Source organism: Protopterus annectens, chromosome 12.part0 (assembly GCF_019279795.1).
Source record: "Protopterus annectens isolate FY-2018-M chromosome 12.part0, PAN1.0, whole genome shotgun sequence".
Lineage (NCBI taxonomy): Eukaryota > Metazoa > Chordata > Ceratodontiformes > Protopteridae > Protopterus > Protopterus annectens.
In genome coordinates this window covers 655,338,743-655,360,887 of record NC_056746.1, presented here as the reverse complement: position 1 = coordinate 655,360,887, position 22,145 = coordinate 655,338,743, and positions in this window count along the sequence as shown.

Here is a 22,145-nt window from a genome sequence, read left to right as displayed (position 1 = left end):
CTGGAAAGTATTTGCATAACCTTGATAAGGTGTTTTGCTATATGGTTATAGTTTTTTGAACCGCAATTGAAAGTTCCTACTTAGTTATATGAATGACCAACAACATTTAGTTATAAACATTAGACACATTAGCAAATTCATATCTGTGAAAAAGGGATGGAATCTTGACTATGACCCAGGTAACCAGGGTTTGAGTAGCAGTCTCGGTGCTGAAGGAGCCAGATGGGGGTGAAGGAGCAATAAAGGGGCAGAATTTACATCCTTCAAGGTGAGGGATTAAGAGGCACATGCTTAGACACACACTTGGTGGTAGAATCACCAGTGGAGACCACTGATCATGCCAATTTTCAGTGGGGAGAGGGGGTGTTCACTTGTATGGTCATGGGGTCAGGAATGTACATCACTAAGCCCATTAAATGCCATCACCTACAGGTGCTTGCAGGGAACTGATAGGGTTAATAATAAAGCCCAAGCCATCTCAGCATATCACTATCTGAGTCTTGGATTGCCCGATCTTCTCACCGGGAATGATCAATAGAGTTCTTGATAAGGGACTAAATGGAACATTACAGTAGGCTGGGGAGGAAAACATGGTGGAAGACAATGTACAAAGGGAGAACAAAAAGTATTAGATACATCAGCTATACAGGCATATTAACACGAGAATCTTGAACTTATAATAAAGAACACATAATAATGAAATTTAACCATTACCAAATAATTCTTTGTATATTTGAGACAACTGAGAAGTGTTAATAGCTTCTTCTCTCTCAGCTCCAGATCATCAATTCTATCCTATACCAGCCTTCCTACTGCCCAGCACTATCCCCTCTCATCTCCCATTATTCTCCCTCCAGACCTCTCCGAAGCTCTAACCAAGACCTACTACAAATCTACAAACCCAAGTCTAAATTTGGGCACAACATGTACAGCTATCACCCCACTATTGCCTGGAATAGGCTCCCACTAGAAATCAGGACCTTTACACATCCTAAACAATTTAAAACAACCACCAAAGAGCACTTTAAAAGTCACTGGTCCTGCCACTGCACTCTCCCTCCTTAACATCCCTTACTTCTCATACCTTAATCTGCTTTCTGCCCTTAACTCACTCTTCTCACTAGCTCTCTCTCATCTTCCTTGACTACTCTGTCTTCTAAAATCTATTAAGCAAATCATGTCAGAGAAACATTCTATTGTAATTGTCTTCCCTTCATGCAACTACATTATAATAAAACTGGGTTTTTGTAACCATTTACCCCAAAAACTATATTCATCTTAATGACATATTTATTTTTATACATCTTGAAATAGTTTTTCTATACTCCTGATTATTGACACTGTATAACAATGTATTGCTACTGATAATAATCCTGTAACATTGCTGTTTAATGCTAATTTATAATGAAAATTGTATAATATGTTAGAGCTTTTCTTCCCGGTTCTCCACTGAAAAATGGCTCTTCAGCTCAGTCGGACAATCAAGGTCAACAAATGTAAAATAAATAATAAATAAATTATAATGGGTCTTTTTTCATAAAAAAGTAAGTGTGGAAAGATACAATATTTTAAATTTGATACCACACTGGGTTAGTTTCTGGATCTTGGGTGCCACATTGAATATTTCTGTCCTGACTTTTTTTTTTTTTGGGAAGATCCCCTGGATTTTAACATCATAACTATACTAGGATATTTTAGTCTTTTAGCTGCAAACAATACCTGAAAGGCACTAGTTGCACAAAGTAATTTAAATGTACAAAAGCCACAGACAACAGTCCTTTTGAGGGTTGGAGAGTTAGCCAAAGAGGTACAACCTTTCTTAATATGTTTCTTTCAGCTGGTGGCTGGTAAATTGTGGGCAGTTATTATTCGTCAATGTCTCTGGTATTCTGAAAGCACAAATGTTTGTTATGAGCTGCTGTACATGAAGGTGTGTAAAGTATTGTTTCTACCTTTGGGAATTTTAGTAGTAATTATTAGCAACTAATGTATACTCTTTGCTATATACTGGTACATATAAATCAATGTAAAAATTAGTCCATGGGTCTCATAGACATTCAGATATTAAATATAAATAGTCTTTTTATTTATTCATGATATTTCTATTTTGTACTTCCTTTCCTACTTTCATGTTCACTCTCTTTTCTGCTATTTCAGCTTTTCCTCCATTTTTTTCTTCTGCCTCTGTAAAGTAAACCTCAGTCTTTAATGTTTCAAGTCTTTTAGGTTAACACTCAACAGACTAGATGTTTCCCTCCAGCACATGCAAATTGCTTTTACTGTTCTGAATTTTACTATGGCCTCTTCTTCAAAACAGCCTTTAACTAGAAGAGCTCTTTTTGAACTGTATAAGCAAATCCTTCTTCTGGTCTTATACAGTTCTGACTTTGGTCTTTCATTTTGTATATATCATTAGTTAATATGTTCACTGATAGCCATGCATGTGTTACTATAGCAATAACCCACGCCTGGATGTGGGTAATGCTGGATTTACCCATGGTTGGTGTGGTTTGGTCACGAGGGCGAAGCATTACCCACACCCAGAAGTGGGTTATTGCTATTATACAATGACATTATTTAAGAAAAAAATAATTGTATAATGCCACCTTGCTGCCCTTCCGCAGCTGTCTGGTATTCTGCGGCAGTTCTGATGTACTGCGCATGCATGCAGTACATCAGAGCTGTGGGCAAAAGCAACGGAGAAAGCAAGATCTCCGTTGCTTTTTACAAACTATTTCGCTATGTTAAATGGGTTTAACATAGCGAGACAGCTTTAAAAAAAGCAACGGAGAGTCTCCGTTGCTTATTTTAAAGCTGTCTCGCTATGTTAAACCCATTTAACATAGCAAGACAGTTTTGAAAAAAGCAACAGAGAAAGCAAGATCTCCGTTGCTTTTTACAAACTGTCTCGCTATGTTAAATGGGTTTAACATAGCAAGACAGCTTTAAAAAAAGCAACGGAGAATCTCCGTTGCTTTTTTTAAAGCTGTCTCGCTATGTTAAACTCATTTAACATAGCAAGACAGTGTTGCTGTAAGAGTTATAGTAATGGAAAAAGTCTGGGCGACCGGAACTTTTTCCATTACTATAACTTGGATTTACAATGTGCAAGCTGACCAATCAGCATGCACGTTTTTGAATATTAATGGGGGGTCGTTGTATAATATGCTAGTTACTTTGTTTAAAATGCTCCATACTTTTTCTAGCTTTTGGACTTTTGCAGAGTGGCTTATTTCATTTGTTAATATATTAAGTAATGGCCCTGTGTCTATTATCATGTTAGCTATTTGCTTAATGCATACAATGCCATTTCTACTCTTTTCTGCAACATTGTCTTTATGTGTTAATTTGTCACAATCTTTATGTTATATTTCACTGTCACTGCTTTGTGTCACAGTTCTTATATACACTCTGCTTATTCTTTGTTGTTGGGTCCTTCTCTGAAATTTTCTGTCTTTCTCTGTTGTTGGTTAAATTTGCTCTCTCTATCTATCTATCTATCTATCTATCTATCTATCTATCTATCTATCTGTAGTTTTTAAACAAACCTTCTTGTTTTAAACTATAATATTTCTCAATTTAATTCAGTCTAAAGCAATATATTATCTATCCAAAACATTCCCACAAAGCTTGATTTATTTTCCATTTAAGATAGATTACCATTACTCAGCTAACAGGCATATACTCTACCTGTAATGTTATTCTTCAGTAATGTAAACCTAGGCATTTTCTTCCATTTCCTTGGTTGCAGTACTGCAGATTTCTGTCGTTTAATCATTTCACCTTCATACTGACCACTAACAATTATATAGAATTCTCTTGATCTCACAAGCCTTTCTACTTTTACATTCACTTACAGTCCTAACCATCTTGTCCATTTCTTCTATTTTTAATGAGATAACCTAATAAAGAGCCCAATTCAAATATGTAATGATACAATGATAAAAAACAGACCTCATGTTATATTTTATATAAACATTCATCACAGTTTCAGCTACTTCTTTCTGTTTCTTAATACATTCCTTAAACACCACTTTACCTTTCATAAGAGATTCTTTCATACTGCTAACACCTTAATATTTTCTCATCTAGACATTTCCAGTAACAGCAACCAGCCGATTGAGCCTATAGTACCTAAATATAATAATTCCTAGCAAGTACTAGGCCTAGGTGTCTATTGTGTACACCCTGTGGAATCCTTTTAACTACCACTGTAAGACCCATAATATTTTGAAAGCTTTAATTCCCATTTACCACATGAACATACCTATGACTACTCATCAATTATAGCATACATATGGTAGTTTTTTGCTATTTTAACAAACATGGTTATCTCTAGAGGGAAGACAGAAGCCAAAGTCACTCAAAACTTATTAGTGCAACCTTTAGTTTTGCTTTCTTATATGCAAAAGTTACTTGTATTAAAATGCATCAAGAGTAGGTCCTGTTGGACAGAAAGAATGTATGCATGTATATTAGGCTGTGTTTTTGTAACCAATGTGTATGTTTATCAGAGAACCCTGGAAGGGTGGAAAGTTTGGGGGCCAGCAATCAAGGAGACTCAGTCCTCACAACTGACTCTGGTGAGAGACTATCACTAAGAGCAAAGATGGATTTGCACAGTGTTTTCCAATGCAGCTCCCTGTACCAAGCACAATTTCCCTTAAGAGCACACAGGGAGCATGCTCCAGACTTGGGACTGGCCTCTCCTTCTCTCTCCAGAACCACACAAAACTCTACACTGACCACTTTGGAGCTCTGTGTCCCTGTTACCAGTAGCTGATACACACACACTTGGATATTTGAGTTTCACACACATATGCACACCTGGGAAAAGCTGGCACTGATTTACTAGCTGTGCCCCTTTCTGCCCAAACTCTGAGGTAATCACACTGCCACCAGTCAGCTACCTTAAGGCTTTTAAAAAGGGTACCCAATTATACTGTGTAAAATTAATACTAATACAAATGGTAGGGTGTGACCAAAGCAGCAAGGCTTTCAGGAGTAGCCACAGTGTCATTAAAACAAGCATAAGTACTCTCAAGATGTTAAAAGTGATCTCTAAAGGACCAGCCACAATGAAAGGTATTACATTTTTAATGATAAATATTAAAACAGAAAACATGAGAATATTGAATACAACAAACAACAGAGTTTCAACCACAGAGATAAAAAATAATACAGTTGGATAGTTTCTCACAAACACAGAAAATAATAACTATTCCCACTAGATGTCTCTGACTGCATAAAGAATTACTGTTCCCTGACTACTTACTAAAGCAAGGCAAGCTGATGTCTGCTGAGTGTCTTACCACAGCAAAAGCCAGATGATGTCTCTCTTTGTCTGTGTGGATGTGAGAGCTATATAACCTGTCAGAAATCTTTTCTGTCAGGTTCCAAAGTGCTGCTGTCAGAGTTCCAAGGAAACCAGATGCTGGTTAGAGGATGACATCACCTCTGGTTACCTGATTCTGGTGCAATACACATACAGAGCTTTGGTAAGATCTGTGGCAGCATCTGAAAGCTATAACACAATTTCAAACTCTCCACCCTTCCAGGGTTCTCTGATAAACATACACATTTGATTGGTTACAACAACACAACCTAATATACATGCATACATTCTTGTTGTCCAGCAGGACCTACTCTTGATGCATTTTTAATACAAGTAACTTTACAAATATATTTTTAATTCAAACATCTGTACAAATCAGTGTGATAGTCAAATAACATAAACTTTTATACAAAACTCCAGCTAACTATGCTGGCATATGTACACATGTACTGCCCTACTCTCCCTGGCAGAGATGGCACTACCTCATAACATAACATGAGGAACCTTTCATGTGACTTTCACTTTTACTTTTCAAACCCATCCGTTTTTCTGCATAGTGTATTAGTGAATTTGTTACCCATTGAGTATCATTAGGCCTTCTTGTCTGTAATCATATTATAGCTGTCCCTTCACTACAAAAGAGCCCTGCTACTCCTTATTGTGTTTTGTACCACAACTACATTTACTTACTTTTTTACTGTCAAAGGCAACAATTCACTTACGGCTATATTAACAGAAAAGCAAACTTCCTCTATTTCTCTTTGTCTTTTACCCAACTACATGGGGAACTCATTCAGTTGCTGTAATCATGGCCAGTTAGTTTAGATTTTGAGGCCAGTTACCATTCCTTTTTGTATATATTACAATAATTCCATTTCATTGTGTCAATGAAAAAACATGCATGCCTAGGCCACTCCATCTTCCCATTAAAATGCCCATGTATTTCCCTTCAATTCACTTTTTGATGCCCTATAGATTTAACATCCATAAAAATAATTTCACTCTCTAGTTGCCATTTACTACTGTCTAATACATTCCCTGTGTCAATAGGACACCCATTCATTCTATATTCCTAAGGAAATTTCTCTGTTATTGTACACATCCCCAAATGCTACAGTTGGTACAAAAATATCCCATCAACCTCTTTATGTCACCTACTTAGGCTTTTACATACTCTTTCCCAACATCACAAATACATAAATGTGCATACATTTCTTCTAAATCATTTCCTACAGACTACAACTCAAGCAAGAGAAATACCATTATGTTATGTTACTTATACATGCTTTACAATTGGGTAAGCTCACTGGCAATGGAGTTTATTTCTCATATTTCAAAATTCAGACCACAAACATACAGTCCTTTCATGCGAGTACATAGAAAGGCAAAACAGGTATTTAGCTTTCAAAATATTTCACTAAAGATATCACATTTGGAAGATAGTATATTTAACTTTAAAACCATTTTACTTTCAACTTTCCAAAACAGGATTTTATGACTTTAGCTATTCAACTGAATCCTAATTTTGTTCTAAATTAAAGTTCACTTTTATTTCAACATATCTGGTGTCATTTTCTCCTTTTGCATGTGCACCTTAGCCTTTGCTGCCATCCATAAATATACAGTAGAACCCATTCCTATATCTCTAACCATTGCTGTAACTTGCCTGACCAAAATTCCTGTTCCTCCAAAACTTATTTGGCCTGCAGCTTTAAGTCTTTAATATCCACCCCAATCTGTTGCAAATAACCCCATTCACTCCCTTATGGCCCAAACACTTGCAGATGTTTCAAGGCTTTATACACTTGTATAAAGATGTCCACACCCTCTAAAAGTCTTTAAAAGGACTGGCTATAACATCTTACTCTTCATGCTTTTAGCACAGCATCCAAACATAGCTGCCATATATTTGGTAAGGGTCTATATCACTTCATTGAAGTGACAGTTCAGCGAATGGCATTTCATCGGAAATACCATTCATCGAATTCCACTCATGTGGGGGGGGTTGTTCCCCTGCACCCCCCCTCCCCGCTAATTATATATACCTGTGATCACACTACAGTGGGGAAAGGGCAAATTTCCCGATCATCACTCTACAGTGATCTCAGTATGATCAGTTCGACAAATGGCAGGTTTGATGTAAGTGCACTGAAAATTGCTGAACTGAGTTTTCACGGAAATGATACAGACCATTTGGTAAATAGTTTAACTATCTTAACAAAATACTCATTGTCAAAAAAATCTTTCCTCCCCTTTGTTTATAAACTTTTGCTTCCAAATCAATACCAAAATTTATTCCTTTAACCATCAAGGCAAAAACCACACCGAGAAAGGCTAGGTTCATCCATCACCCACCTCTGGTCTGGGTCAAGAGTCTTGTTGTGCTTTTGCTTTCTCTGAAAATTTAAAAACAGCAGTCTTCACAAACTATTCTTTTAGGTGATCTATCTTCATTGCTTCTTTCAGCCATTTTCTGCATGGACTGCTCTAATCTACTATCAACCTATTGGTTATGTAAAATTAGTTCTAGCAATGGCTCTACACATTTCCAAATGCAGATTCATTTCAATGTCTTTCTGTGGCAGGTACAGATATTGTTGCCAATTATTTTGGCAGCTTTGGTGCCTAACATTGGCATCCTTTTAATCTTAACAACTTTCTGGAAAATTTTGGTGCATCTAACCCTTATATTATTTCTACTCATTTAGGTAACAAAAATGCTGATTTAAAATTAGTTCAAAACAACTATTTGTAGGACTAACCTGAGAAGTTGCCTTTTACCCTGAAGTACTATGAGAGCTCATAAGTGTTGTTGAAGATCAATATGGTTATACTTCTGCTTCTGTATAGTCTAGAAGAAAAATAACTATCCTTCTATCATTTTGCACATAGTTCCTAAGGCAACACCACCCATTACAAGTATATACTCCTTAAAAGTCCCCGTAATACCTTGGTAACTCTGTCTCTTTGTCCATATTATTCATATATGCTTCTTTTCTGACGGCTTTTTCTCAGTTCACTTTATGTTTCATCCTCTCATTCTCTCTCTTTGCTGCTGTGTATTACCTTTGTATTTATATTCCTCTGTCTTCTTTCAATGAGTTTCTAAAATATAAAGGGATCTGTCATGTGTTGCAGCTTTTGAAGAATAATTTCTACTTTAGTCAGTGTTTCCCTTCTTACCATACAAATGCAGAACTGTACAATCAATGTATCTAGTGTTCTCTTTTAATGATGCTGATTTCATAATTCTTAGGCAATGTACTTAAACTGATATAATACAACTGTGTGGACTCACCTTCTTTCTGTTTTGTACCCCTGAGCTTATATATTTCTTAAATGCATTTTTACTGGGCTCACAGTGGTTGTTTGGATTGTCCAATATGTATTACAGTATGTCATGTTGTAACCATTGAGGTTATAGCAAATAATTCTCATTGAAATGCAGTTTGTAGAGCTTGAGCCTCTATTCCCTGTCACATAAGACATCAGAGGATGTTTAAAAATAAGTAAGGGGCTCAGGAACTGAAGCTTCTTTCACTCCCTACATTGGAGGTTAAGGCAAAGCCCTTCCAGTCTTGATGAACTGTGTCTAAAAATGGGGTGTTGGAGGAAAGGCATAAATAGGATCTGGAGGACAAGCCCTTCCAGTCTTGATGAATTGTGTCTAAAAATGGGGTGTTGGAGGAAAGGCATAACTAGGATCTAGAGGACAAGTGTGTATTAGAGTGTTCCTGGGTGGTTTCCCATCTCGGGGGAATTAGAGCAAATAACTTGTTGTATTTGGTGTTGTGGGAAGAGGTAAAGAGGTTGCAGCAAGGTCAGCCCCACTGGCTGAAACTCCGCTCTGTTACTAATGGATTAAGGGACCACTTGTGAGGGAGCAGGATGGATCTGCTCAGTCTGTCCACAGGTATACTGGATCTCTCTGGGATATGTGTTGCTATTAGAAAGTGGTGAGAAGATAGCACCCACTGCCACACTATTATGGCCTTTTGAAACATGGAACAAGATCTCATTTCTCCTGGTTTCTTGATGTACCAAACAACTGCCATGTTGTCTGTCTGAATAGATATCACACGCAAAGGGAGAGAGTCCGGAGAAGCCCGCAATGCTAGGAGGATTGCTCTCATGTCCAACGTATTGATGTGAAATCTGGCCTCTGTTTGGGATCATGTGCCTTGGACTGTGTTCCCCATAAAATTCCCCACCCCAGCCAAGATGGGAAGAGTCTGTGGTCACTGTGACTTGGAGAAGGAAGAATGGAAGATTGTCCCTGTAGAACACATAGAAATTCTGGTCAACACTGTATGTCAGTTCTGCAGACGTTCATTGAAATCACTAGAAAAGACATAAGTTATTTCTTGATTGACCATCGAACTGCGACAGCCCATTGAAGAACCCACATGTAGAATCTGGCTAGTGGCATTAATATGATGAAGGCTGCCATGGAGTGTAGAAGGCAAAGAATTAGTCTTGCTGGTGGCTTCTGGAGAGATAAACTTGTTGGTGAAGGGATGTAATTCTTGCTTAAGGTTTTACTATTTGAAGTCTTGTGTCCAAAAATGCTCTGATGAGTTCCAGAGACTGGACTGGACTGGTTGTAGCTTGGACTTTTCAAGATTCACTGTGATCCCTAAGTCTTTGCACAGTTGGAACAAGAATTCCCCGACCTGAATGAGTAGATTCCTGAAAGGGGTAATGATGAACTAGTCATCTTTATATGGAAATACCTGAAAACCTTGCAATAGTAGACAAGCTGCCACTACTGCCATACACTTAGTAAACACCTGAGGGCATTGGTGAGACCAAAGGGCAGAGCTCTGAATTGGTAATGACTGGCTCCCAGCCAAAAGGGAAGTACTTCCTGTAACATCTGACCATCTTTATGAGGTAGTAGACATCCTGATGATCTACCAAGCACATCCAGTCATTCTTCCTCAGTAATGGAAGAATGGATTGAAACAAGATCTTCTGGAATTTTGTTCGTTTCACAAATTTGTTCAAGAGACTCAATTTCAAAATCGGCCTTAGGTCATCATTTTTCTTTGGCACTGAAAAGAATCTTGAGTAAATTCTGGATCCTCTCTGATCTAGAGCAAACTCCTGGATGATTCAATTTTTTAGAAGCTTCCTTATTTCTGAAGTGTCTTCTTCACTTTGTGAGGTTGGAACATTGGGAATTCTTTTGGGAATGAAGAAAGGGTATGGAAGGGAACAAAATAGCCTCTGGTAATGATCATCTGCACCCATGTCTTGAATGATGGATGTACAGGTTGCTGGGTGCAAGGATAAGTGGCCACCTAGTGCTTCCAGAGTGTGACAGTCAGTCAACCATTCAGGAGTATGGAAAGGCTTCTCCAAGAAAGGACTCCTGAAGCCTTGTTTTTGTGAGCCACTGCTGCCCCTTGGGTGATGTCCATTATAAGAGTTCACCCTTTGCCCCAGGCAACTCTTTCTCAGGAAGTGTCAGTTGCAAAGTCCTGAGATTTATGAAACCACATTCCCTTTCCTCTTTTCTTGTTTCTGGATAAGGTCCTTTGAGGGGTAGGGAATGTGATCCCAATAGCAGATAGGGATTTGCCAACCTTTTCACTTCTTGAGATAGTACATTTTATTTTAGAACCAAATAAAGTTGACAAAAGAACTGGAACTGGGATCTTTAGAATAACGCATGAGCAAATTACATAGAAAAAAATGGGAATTGGGACTTCCAAGATGGGTGCACACTGAGTAACAGCTTAATTTCAGATCTCCCAGTGTGAAAACAGAAACCCAAAAAAGGCAGCCAGTGAATTTGCCTTTTTGGGTAAATTTCAGTAACTGGCTAGTAAGTGCACTGCCAGGATGCCAGCAAAAAAAAAAAAGGAAATTCAGAGAACCTGAAAAAAAATCAGTCAGAAAAGGTGAAGAGAAAACACTGAATGGAAAGGATTATGCAGCTGTTCAGCAAAAGGCAGTGCAAGCTCCAGCTTTGATGCAATACATGACTTCCAGTAATACAGAGAAATAAAATAAGTCAAATATACTCAGATCTTATTAAAATAAATAAAACCCTGAAGGAGTATATCAACTCAAATAACAAAAGGCTGGAAAAATAGACAATGCTTTAAACAGATATTCAGATGAGGTGATAAAACTGCAAAAATCACGTCAAAATGAAGAAAAGACTGTCTGAATATGAGACTGCTCAATAGATTAGAGAACAGAGCATAAAGGGAAAACCTGAGATTTTCTGTTGTACCAGAGAAGCTGTAAGAAACAGACTGTATTAATTTTATGAAAGCACAAATAAGCAATTGGACTGGTATTCCACAGCAGGAGTTGTTATTTGAAAGGGCACATTGTGTGTATGCTCCAAACCTGGCCATGAGAAAGCAACCAAGACCTGATAGAGTAAAAATGTAATCCTACCATCAGAAAGAGTTGATTCTGACAAAACTATGGCAGAAGGACAACATACTAAAAGGGGGAGATAGTGGAATGTTTGTGGAAAATGATTATTCATTGTACACCAGTCAGAAGAGGAGTACATTTATTCCACTGATCAGGGAATATCAAGAAGCAGGCATGAGATTTAAGCTGCTGCATCCAGCTATTTTCAGAATATTCTTTCCTGGAGGGTCAAAATCATTTTTGATGCAGAACATGCTAAGGAGGAAATACAAACATTTGTCCAACAAACAGTGAGCTATGAAACAGAAGGTAATTCTGCTTCTTGTTCTTCTAGTAATAAAGCCCATAGAGAGACTGTGCCAGTGAAATAGTTGCCAATGTTTCAAAGGAAAATATTTGAAAGACATTGAAAGACAGAAAAAAAAGTGAAAGAGTTGACTAGAAGAACTTGGAGTATGTTTCAAATTAAGCAGAGACTAGATTTGGGAGATGGAGATTAACAGGAATAAAACCACCAACTCAGAAATGAACAAATAAATGTGGGATTGCAAAGCATTAATTATATTTGTGAAACACAACAGAACAACAAAACTTGGAAATATTGGACTTTTTTGAGTTTGTTAAACTTGTAGGGGACTCCAAAGCATATGCCCTACTTCATGTTTTTGATGTTTGGAAGAACACTTAGGAGAGGAGAAGAGGAAGGAAAGAGTTAGCTGTAAGTAAAACAAAATGCACTTACTAGTATTTCTATAATGTATGACAATCTGTATACTGTAAAGTGAAGCTTTCACAGTTATTTTCAAGTGTGATAGAGATACTAAAGTAAACTCCTTGTTCAATTTTAAGACATAGGTGCTGCAATGTAAAAGAAAAAAGTCTGGTCAAAAGAGAATGATACAAGAAAAAAAAATCTGCTTTTTCTTACTCTTGAATAGAGGAATGACTGGATTAAGGCATGTGGCTTGATCTAGTAACAAGTCTTAAGGAAAAGCAAATAAATAAAAAAGAACACTGAATATACTATGACGTTTTTCTCTAGCAAATAAATGAGTGTTTGTAGAGGCAACTGTGTAGCTAGGTCTCATGTCTCCATGGAGACAATCTGATAAGGTGCAATAAAAACAGAATACTTCTTTTTTTTCAATAGCTAGGGGATAATGTTTTCTGAATGCATTCAAGTGTTTTCCCCATCCAGGAGAGTAATAAAGATAAAACAAAACCAGGCAGCACTTGACAGAAGCACATGCTGTAACATGCGTCATAGCATGGATAACCTTCATTATAGGTTAATCCAAGTCTATGAGTGCAGTTGTCAGTCTGGGACAATTGCGCCTATTAAGAGGGTTTAACTTCAAAATTTGAAGATGTGCATAGTTTTGTGTGTTAATAGGTTTTAGGGGTGTTCTGGTGATGTGTTTTTGAGGGCTATTACTAAAACAAAAAGTTTTGTAAAAGTGGCATAGGTTCAAATGGATATGACAAGAAACAACTATATAAAAGATCAACCTATCGAAAATTAGTGTATTCATGTAACACAAAACCTAGAGCTTGACATTTAAAAGAAGATGTTACAAATAACATGTGGGAATAAAATCTTCTCAAAATAATGGCAATGCTTCCTGTATTATCTTTAAATGTAAATGGTCTCACAGATATATACAAAAAAAAAGGAAAGCATACTGAACTATATTAAAAATGTAGAGTGCAAATAACTTTGCTAGAGGAGACACATTTGGAAAGAAGTGAACATGTGAATTTGAACATGAAAGGTTTTAAGGATGGTTATTCAGTGGAATGTTTTGGGGCAAAGGAAATGGGGAGTACTTATATTAATTTCAAGAGGAACTCCAGTAGTGGTAGAAGAGGATAAAAATATAATAATGGTAGATTTGTAGTACTAAGGGGCTACTGACAAGAGTGGAGGATTACACTGGCATGTATTTATATTCCACCTAAAACTGCTATAATGTAGCTTAAGAGAATTCTGTGAGAAATAGTCAGCTTTCAGGAGGGAATATTATTTATAGGTGGGGACTGCCATTTGATTTGCAGCACTGAGGATGTCTCTGGGAGGCCCAGAAGGGAAATATAACAAAAGAGGGTACATTTTGAAGAAATTTATAAAAAATATTTTGCATGGAAGATATGAATTCAGTAGTAGGAGTTCGGAGTGAATTCACATATTATTCCCCAAGATACAAAAACAGGGCTAGGCTAGACAGAACTTATATTTCACAGGAAAATGTGCATTTAATTGAAAGTTTTGATATGCATCCAATAACTATTTCAGATCACGTGCAAATAATAACTAAAATAAAAATGCAGGGTAATGAAATGAAAATGAGACACTGGTGCTTTCTCCCCATCTGCTGAAAAGAGAGGAATTTAAGGAATGGGTAGAGGAAAGTATTTGGGAGTTATTAGAGAGGTTAGAAATTTCTTCTAAAAATATATCTAAGGAGTGAGATAAAATTAAAGTGGAGTTTAAAAATAGGATGGAACTAAAAGAAAGAGAGAGATGTGGTTAAGAAGTAACAAGAATTATTTAGAGAGACTAACAAATGTTAACATGTTGCAGAATAGGGAGAATCTCACAAAACAAGAATAGGAGCAATTGCAGAATGCTAAACAGAAAATAAGGGACTACCTTGATAATATGTATGAGTTTAGAAAGACTGCTGTTAAGCAACTATTTTTTGATAACAACTCTAGAACACAAAAACTTTTAGCACGACTCAGGCAACAGAAAGTAGAAAGAGTTGTCACCAAGCTTAGGGAGCCTATAACAAGATAAGATAGCAAAAGATCCTGTAGAGGTGCTAGAAATATTTTGGAAATGTTATTAAAATCTATATAAAGCAGAGAAATACAGAAATCAAGAAAAGGTACAAATGAAAATGTTTATGAAAGAATAAAATATGCAGTAGATGAGGCTCAAATACTAACAGTTAGAATAGGAGAAGATGAGATAAAAATTATAATGTATAACCAATCTACAGGGAAATCCCTATGAATAGATGGTATTCCTGTGGAAGTTTGGAAGCTAGGAGGGAAGAAATGATAAAGATATGGAAGTTTTTGTTTAGCATTATTTTAAGAGGTGGACAAGCACCAACATCCTGTAAAAACGGCCCCTGTAAAGACCCATCAGATCCAGCTTCTTATAGGCCCATTTCAATTTTAAACCATGATTAAAAGTGTTTATGTCTATAATGGCTAAAAGAATAGCAAAGGTGATACTGAAATTGATAGATATGGATCAGTATGGTTTTGTGGAGGAGAGGCAAACATTTGACAACATTAACAAGAACAATGATGATCCAGAGGGAAGCAGAATGTAAGAAGATACCACTGTTGCTGCTGGGTCTTGATGCAGAGAAAGCATTTGACAGAGTGAGCTGGGATTTTATGAGCAGGGCAATTCAAGCATTTGCATTCCCTGATAAAATATGTTGATTAGGAGGATATATGCTTGAACAAAGGAACCAGGCAGGGGTGTCCTCTTTTCCCTTCGTTATTTGCATTATATTTAGAACCATTGGCAAAGAAAATAAGGGACTCAGAAATTCAAGAAAAGATGGCTTTATTTGCAGATGATGTTATTTATACCCGATACAACAAGTAATGGACATTTCAGTGTTGTGGAACATTTTGGGACAGTTTCATATATATTCGAGATTCAAAACTAATGAAGCTAAAACAAAGGCAATAGCTGTAAACTATGTACTCACACACAAATTTGTCCAGCAATATTCATATTTATGGGAGCATGATAAAATAAACTACTTAGGATTTTGGATTAAAAAGGATTCTATGGCAGCTATGGATATGTGAGAAGAGATTGGACAAAAGATAATACAAAAACTGAGAAATTGGAAGCTTTGTTTTATGGATATGGATAGCAAGATACAAACAGTCAAAATGTTTTAGTCCCCTTAGTTTCACAGGTCAGGCATATTTTTATCAACCAGAGGAGAAGTTGTGTACAGCAATTAATAAAGAGCTGCATGATTTTTCTGGGAGGGGAAGATGGCAAGAGTCAAGTGGGATAAGTTGATTATTCCAACAGAAAAAGGTGGTTTGAGTTTGGAAAGGGATGATGACAAAACAGTAGGGAAGCTGAAGAAACAAGGAGAGATTCAGATTTTGGATGCAAACCCTTAAGGAGAATTACAATAACTACACAGAATATTATATTCTTAAAGTAACAAAAAGTATTCTAAGAACAAAGCCAACACAGGAATGGAGAAAGGAGATCCTGATGATAGGGATGACTACAACTAGGGTTACAGACAACAGGCAAGAGGGGGCTGAAATTTATTGTAGAAAACTGGCAAAGGAACTAAGATATTGGGAGCAAGTAACTAGAGAGGGAAAGGTAATAGAATAGGAAGATGCTAAGAATTTATTGAGACTGCAGGCTAGAGATTGCCTCCCCTATCAAGCACTGCTATCATAGTATAGGCAAAGAGAAAGAAATAGGGGGATTCTAAGTGAAAGACCAACACTGGTAGAGTTTTAGTAGATTCTAAAACAGAAGCTGCTGCTAAAAAAAGGGATACTTAGTACAGCATATAAAATATTGCATGTTAAGTATAAGAATCAATCAGAGGAGGTTAGAAAGGATTGGGAAATGAGATTGGGTAAGTAATTCACAAAGAAACAATGGGGGATATATGTATGCCTCCCAAATATGCAACAGAGTCTAGACAATTTAGGATATTTGCTTGGAAGTGTTTACATAGCTATTTTATACCCCAAGTAGACTCCAAAGAATTTTTCCTCAGGTAGATAGCAAATGTTGGAGATGTAATGGAAAATAAAGAGGTAATTGGGAACATATTTTTTGGGAGTGTAATGAGTTGGCCCACTTACAAAAATGTCCTGCAGACTACTCTATCAGAAATACTGGGTGAGCAATTTAGTATAACTAAGGAAATTATTTTTTGAGTTATGATACAGAATCAGAATTGCCTAGAAAGATTAGGGCCTTGCTGAGTCTAATACAGTGGCTGCCAAAAAAGCAATTACTAGGAAACTGAACTCAAAGTCTAAACCAACCAAGTAGTGAATATAGTAATAGAGATAAAACAACTGGTAATGGGATCATAAGAAAATCGTAGGAGCAAATTACATAGAAAAAAATGGAAATTGTGGGAACAGTACATGCAGAATAACATTCTGGAGGAGGAATGAAGTTTAAAAGAATGCAGGATTTTAATGAGCTATGTAATGTTTGACTGACAGTCACTTGACAGAATATAAGTGATATATAATGTTTGCAAGTAAAAATATGTCAGTATGGTTTGTTTTCATTTATACAAATATGACTGCCTATGTCATAAGTGATAATTTAATAAAGATGTTTCTTGTTAAAAAAAGAAGGCTAAAATGGGAATTGTGGGAATAATGTATGCAAAATAGTGTTTTGGAGGAGGAATGAGGTTTAAGGGGAAGGCAGGAATTGAAATGAGTTATGTAATGTTTGAATGACTATGAGTGTATAGTAGATTATATGTAACGTAAAATGTTTGCAACTAGAAATATGTCAATATGGTTTGTTTTCATGGAGAAAGGAGATCCCGATGATAGGGATGATTGCAACTAGGGATACAAACAACAGGCAAGAGGGGGCTGGAATTTACTGTAGATAAGTGATAATTCAATAAATATGTTTCTTGTTTAAAACAAAACAAAACAAAAAAAAGTTGATATAACATATGGGGTATTGATGAAAGGTGTCTTGAAATTCTCCACAAAATCTCATAGCTGCATCCAGGTTATGTCTTCTTGTAGAAATGCCCATGCCAGCTGCTCTAGATGCACCCTCTGTGGCATTAGACATAAAGCTTATAGAAACATTAGCCAGCAACTGTAGGGTATCCAACTGTGAATCAATGGATTTTCTCCCATATGCAGTCAAAGTCCCTGGAAGAGAATTTAAGATTTCCTTTGTCAAATCTCTCTGGAAATGACTGATGTGTGCCAAGTAATTAAGCTCTCCCACATTAAAAGTAGATGAGGACTAGACCGCTTCCCAGATATATTCAATGCATGCAGCTATCCATTCAGTGGATGGACAGTGAAGCATGAGTTCCTTCTTAGTAGCTGCCACCACTACCTTAAAATTTTACTGCTGGACCATTGTTCCAAAAGGGGACAGTCTTTAAGAACAGCCAAAAACTTGTTGGGCTTTTTGGGGATAGGTTCTGCTGTTTATGGTTCCTTCCATGCCTGAGAAGAGATTAGTTCAATCATCTCATCAGCTGAGAAGACCACCCATGAAGTAGATGGGCCAGAACCAAAAGCCTGAAGAAAGACTGATTGCTCTGTAGCAGGTGGTTGGGAGGACCAACCCTCTTGCTGTCTAAGAAGTTCCAGAATCTCTCCAAATGAGATGTCTTCAAGGTGGGATCTGGGTGACCCTTGTCCATCATCAAAATCAGTGTCACTTGTCAGGGATTCCTCTGGGGAATCCAAGTGTCCCCTCTTACATTTCTGTTTCTTGTGAACCTCCTCTGTGTGTTGCTCAGGGGAGGACTCACATACATATACCTACTTCCTTGGGAGAACAGACATGAGCCTCCTAGGAACTGGCTATCTTTACAGGATAGAGAACAGGCTGCAGACGCTGATACATCTTATGGGGGAGGGTTGGATCCAGCTCCAAAATGAAAGACCTCTCTCTCTTTAGATGGGGAGAGTACTCTCTTAAAAGCCTTGAAATATGAGTTTGACACAGAGCTGGGCAGCATCACTGTCTGAGTCAAAACTCTTGAAGGTGGATAGCTGTAGAAGCTGTTTGGCTAGGATCCAAAGTTGTTGCCAGAGCCCATAGAGAAAGGAGAGGATCAAAACACCTCAGATCCAATCCCACCCTGTCAGACTCAGCACTGACAATTCAGGTCCAAGGCTCCAATTGCTCAGGCAGTGTTGGGGCAAATTTAATCAGGGAACTCATTGGAGTTGAGGAAGTAAGCAGCTTCAGCTCCACTACAGATCTATTCCAGGAAAAAGTCAGATCCAGGGACTCCATTCCAACAGGTTGGATCAGAGAAGTAGCCATTAACAAGCAAGGGGAAGAAACTGTTCTTCCAGATCTGACAGTAGTTGGAACAGGGAGTATCCCCAACTGGAACCTGGGACCAAAGGAAATGCTTCATCATCCTGTCCATGTCTGCTTCAGTGAGACTCCGGGAGGACCCAGCTGACCTCAAGCCAGAAGTAAAAGAAGGAAGCCTTAAAACATAATGTGGTCTATCTTGCAGGTCTGGAGACCAGAGCCTGGGTAAGATATTATCTGGGGAAAACCTAGACATAGTTATGGATCCAATAATTATGGTATCCAAAAAGAGTATTGTCTTGAAGTTCTGGGGATCTTAGTTAGCAGGGTCACTGATGGTGGCAGATCTGGAGAACTCTTTTTTGTAATTTTTGATTTTTCTTTGTCTTTGTCTTTTTCCTTTTCTCACCTCTATTTTTTTTAGATTTATCAGACTTTTTGAGGATGAAGAAGGAGAAGGCAAAGAAGAAGCCACTGCAGACTTCCCTGATCCTAAACAGGGCTTCTCTCCTGCAATGAGCTATAGGCACCCTTTAATATCAGTTTTTTTCATCCCTTTGCAATGGCTCATTGATCAAAAGCCTCACAGATGGAGCAGGCAACATCAAAGTGAGAAGGTCTTAGGCAATAAACATATTTCTCATATGCATCTGAATTATGTAGCTTGTGGGAAGAAGCTACACACTTTTTATAACTGGAGGGCTTATCAGCCATCCTGTCCAACCAGTGGAATAAGGAAAAGAAGAAAAGAAGAGAAGATAGTCTTAAAAGGCCAAAAAGTCTATACTATTAAGAATGATAGAGTCTACAAATGAAATACTATTTTTTAATTTATATAAGAGCTAAAAGAATATAAAACGCAGTGAAAACTGCAGCATAAATGCTAGAAGGAAGATATCAAAAAAGTTAAAGTGCTTATCTAAGTATTTCCTATTTTTAAATCACAAAATGCTCCTGAGCACAAAGACTCAAGTGCTGATGGTGGCAAATGAGATCTGAGGTAGCTTGTCCCTTGTACAATAGATTATGGGTAGGGGAGGAGCCTGAAACCAGATCCAAAGCTTGGAAATGGCTGAGGCCAGATGTGAGATCAGATCTGAGACCCATTCTTTGCGGAACAAATAGAAAAGACAACATCAGATTTTAAGAAATGTGATAACTTTCAGAAATGGTAAGTACTAGACCATATAGGGTACACCATTTGCAATGATTTCTATAAAACATGGCATAAGATCATGACAGAGTTTCATCTATATCACTGAGCACAGAAACAACCACCTCATATTATCATAATAAAGAAAGAGGGCAGATCAAACTATTTATTAACTTAAATAATCTTTTTCAAAAGGGAGAAAAGAACTTGGAATGGTTTTCCTATTATACAAGAGTGTGCAGTTTAATTAGTAGTGAAAGCATCAACATGAAAAATCACTTGAGCAGTATAAACAGGCAAAATCTTAAGAGGACTCAGGAAGGCCTTCCAAGATGGCTGCAGACTGATCAAAAGTTTAACTTCAGCTCTTTCAGTGTGCAAACAGAAACTAAGAAAAAGGCATGGCATTGAAACTGCTTTGGGGTAAAATTCAGATACTAGCTAGTAAGTACACTGCCTGGATGCTAGCAAAGAAGAACTTTGGAAAAACTGAACCTGACAGAAAATCAGCCAGAAAAGGTGAAATAAAACACTGTCTGCGAAGAATTCTGCACCTGTTCAACAAAAAGCAGTTCAGGTTTTAGCTTTGGTTCAAGAAATGACTTCCAGTAATTTAGAGGAAAAACAAAATCAAATGAAATCAGAGGTGATAACATAAATGAAACATTGATTAAATATATCTATTCAAATAAGAAAAAGGCTGGAAAATAGAATAGGCTTTGACTAGCTGTTTAGATGAACTTATAAAACTGCAAAAATCAAAGGCTGAAATGAAGAAAAAAGAGGCTTTCTCAAGAAGTGTTGTTCCAAAAAATGGAGTTAGAAGACAGAGTGCACAGAGAAAACTGGAGGTTTTCTGCTGTACCAGAGAAACTGGAAGGAACTGACTTTAATTAATTTTATGAAAGCACAAATAAGAAACTAGACTGCTCCACAGCAGGATTTGTTAAATGGAAAAGCGCAATGCGTGTGTGTTCCAAATTTGGCCATGAGAAAGCAGCCAAGACCAATATTATTAAATGTGCAATCATACCAGCAGAAAGAGGCAGAACAGAAGCAAAGTTATCCCAGAAATCAGGGAATGTTGAGAACCAAGTGTAATGCAGAATAGGCTAAGGAGGAAATAAAAAAGTTTATCCAACAAAAAAGTGAGACAGCAAGCAAAATTAGCTCTGCTTCTCATTCTTCTGATGGTAACGTTCACAGACAGCCTTAACCAGAGAAACTTTTCCAGTGTTCCAAAGTAAAATACTTGAGACACAGAAAAAAAAACACATTAGCTGACTAGAATAATCAGGAATACCTTGGTTTTTAACCAGAGCCTGGTGTTGGGAGATGGAGATAAACAGAATGAAGACCAGCAAAACTGAAATTAATCAATAAATTAGAGACTATAAAGCATCAATTACATTTGTGAAATATGGTTTTCCAAGAAAAAGTTCTAAAAAAGACTGGATTTTTGTTGACTTTGTTAAACATGTGTGTGGACTGTAAAGCATGTACCCCACTTTATGTTATTAATGTTTAGAAGGCCAGTTAAAGGGGGGAAATGGGAGGAAAATCTTGACAATTCCTGATGTATCTACTAAAAGGAAACTAATTTGCAGATTGGTTAGACTCAAAGCTGGAAGAGGTGATTGAAGAGATCCAGCTACAGACTAGGATGAATGTAAAAGGAGAATTAAAAGTAAAGTTCAAACAGGAAATTTGTGAAAAAGTCAAAATAAATATTTAGAACCTTTAAAAAGAATACAACATTTGCAAAAGCAGAATATACTGGAGACACAGGGTGATTGTAATGCTCATCGTGGAGCAGCAAAAAAATTAATTAACAGGAGATTTGCGTGGTTTGAATGCATTTATAGCAAGGTCCCTAAAACAAAACTTTTTCTGAGACAAATCCAAAAGCAACTAAGCTACTACTGCAAAAGTTAAGATGACAATAGGTATAAAGAATGATAGCTAAGTTAAGACATCAAGGCAAGGGAAGCTGATAACAGACCTGACAGAAATAAGAATAACAATAATTATGACAGAGTATTATAAGGATCTATAATCAACAGATACGAAAGTAAAAACCAAAAAGAAATGCATGAAAGAATATTAAAAAAAACTAAAGCTGCCTAATCTGAGTGATGAGGACAAAAACATACTGAAGGGGGAAGTTAATGAACTGAAATTAGGGAGCAATTGAG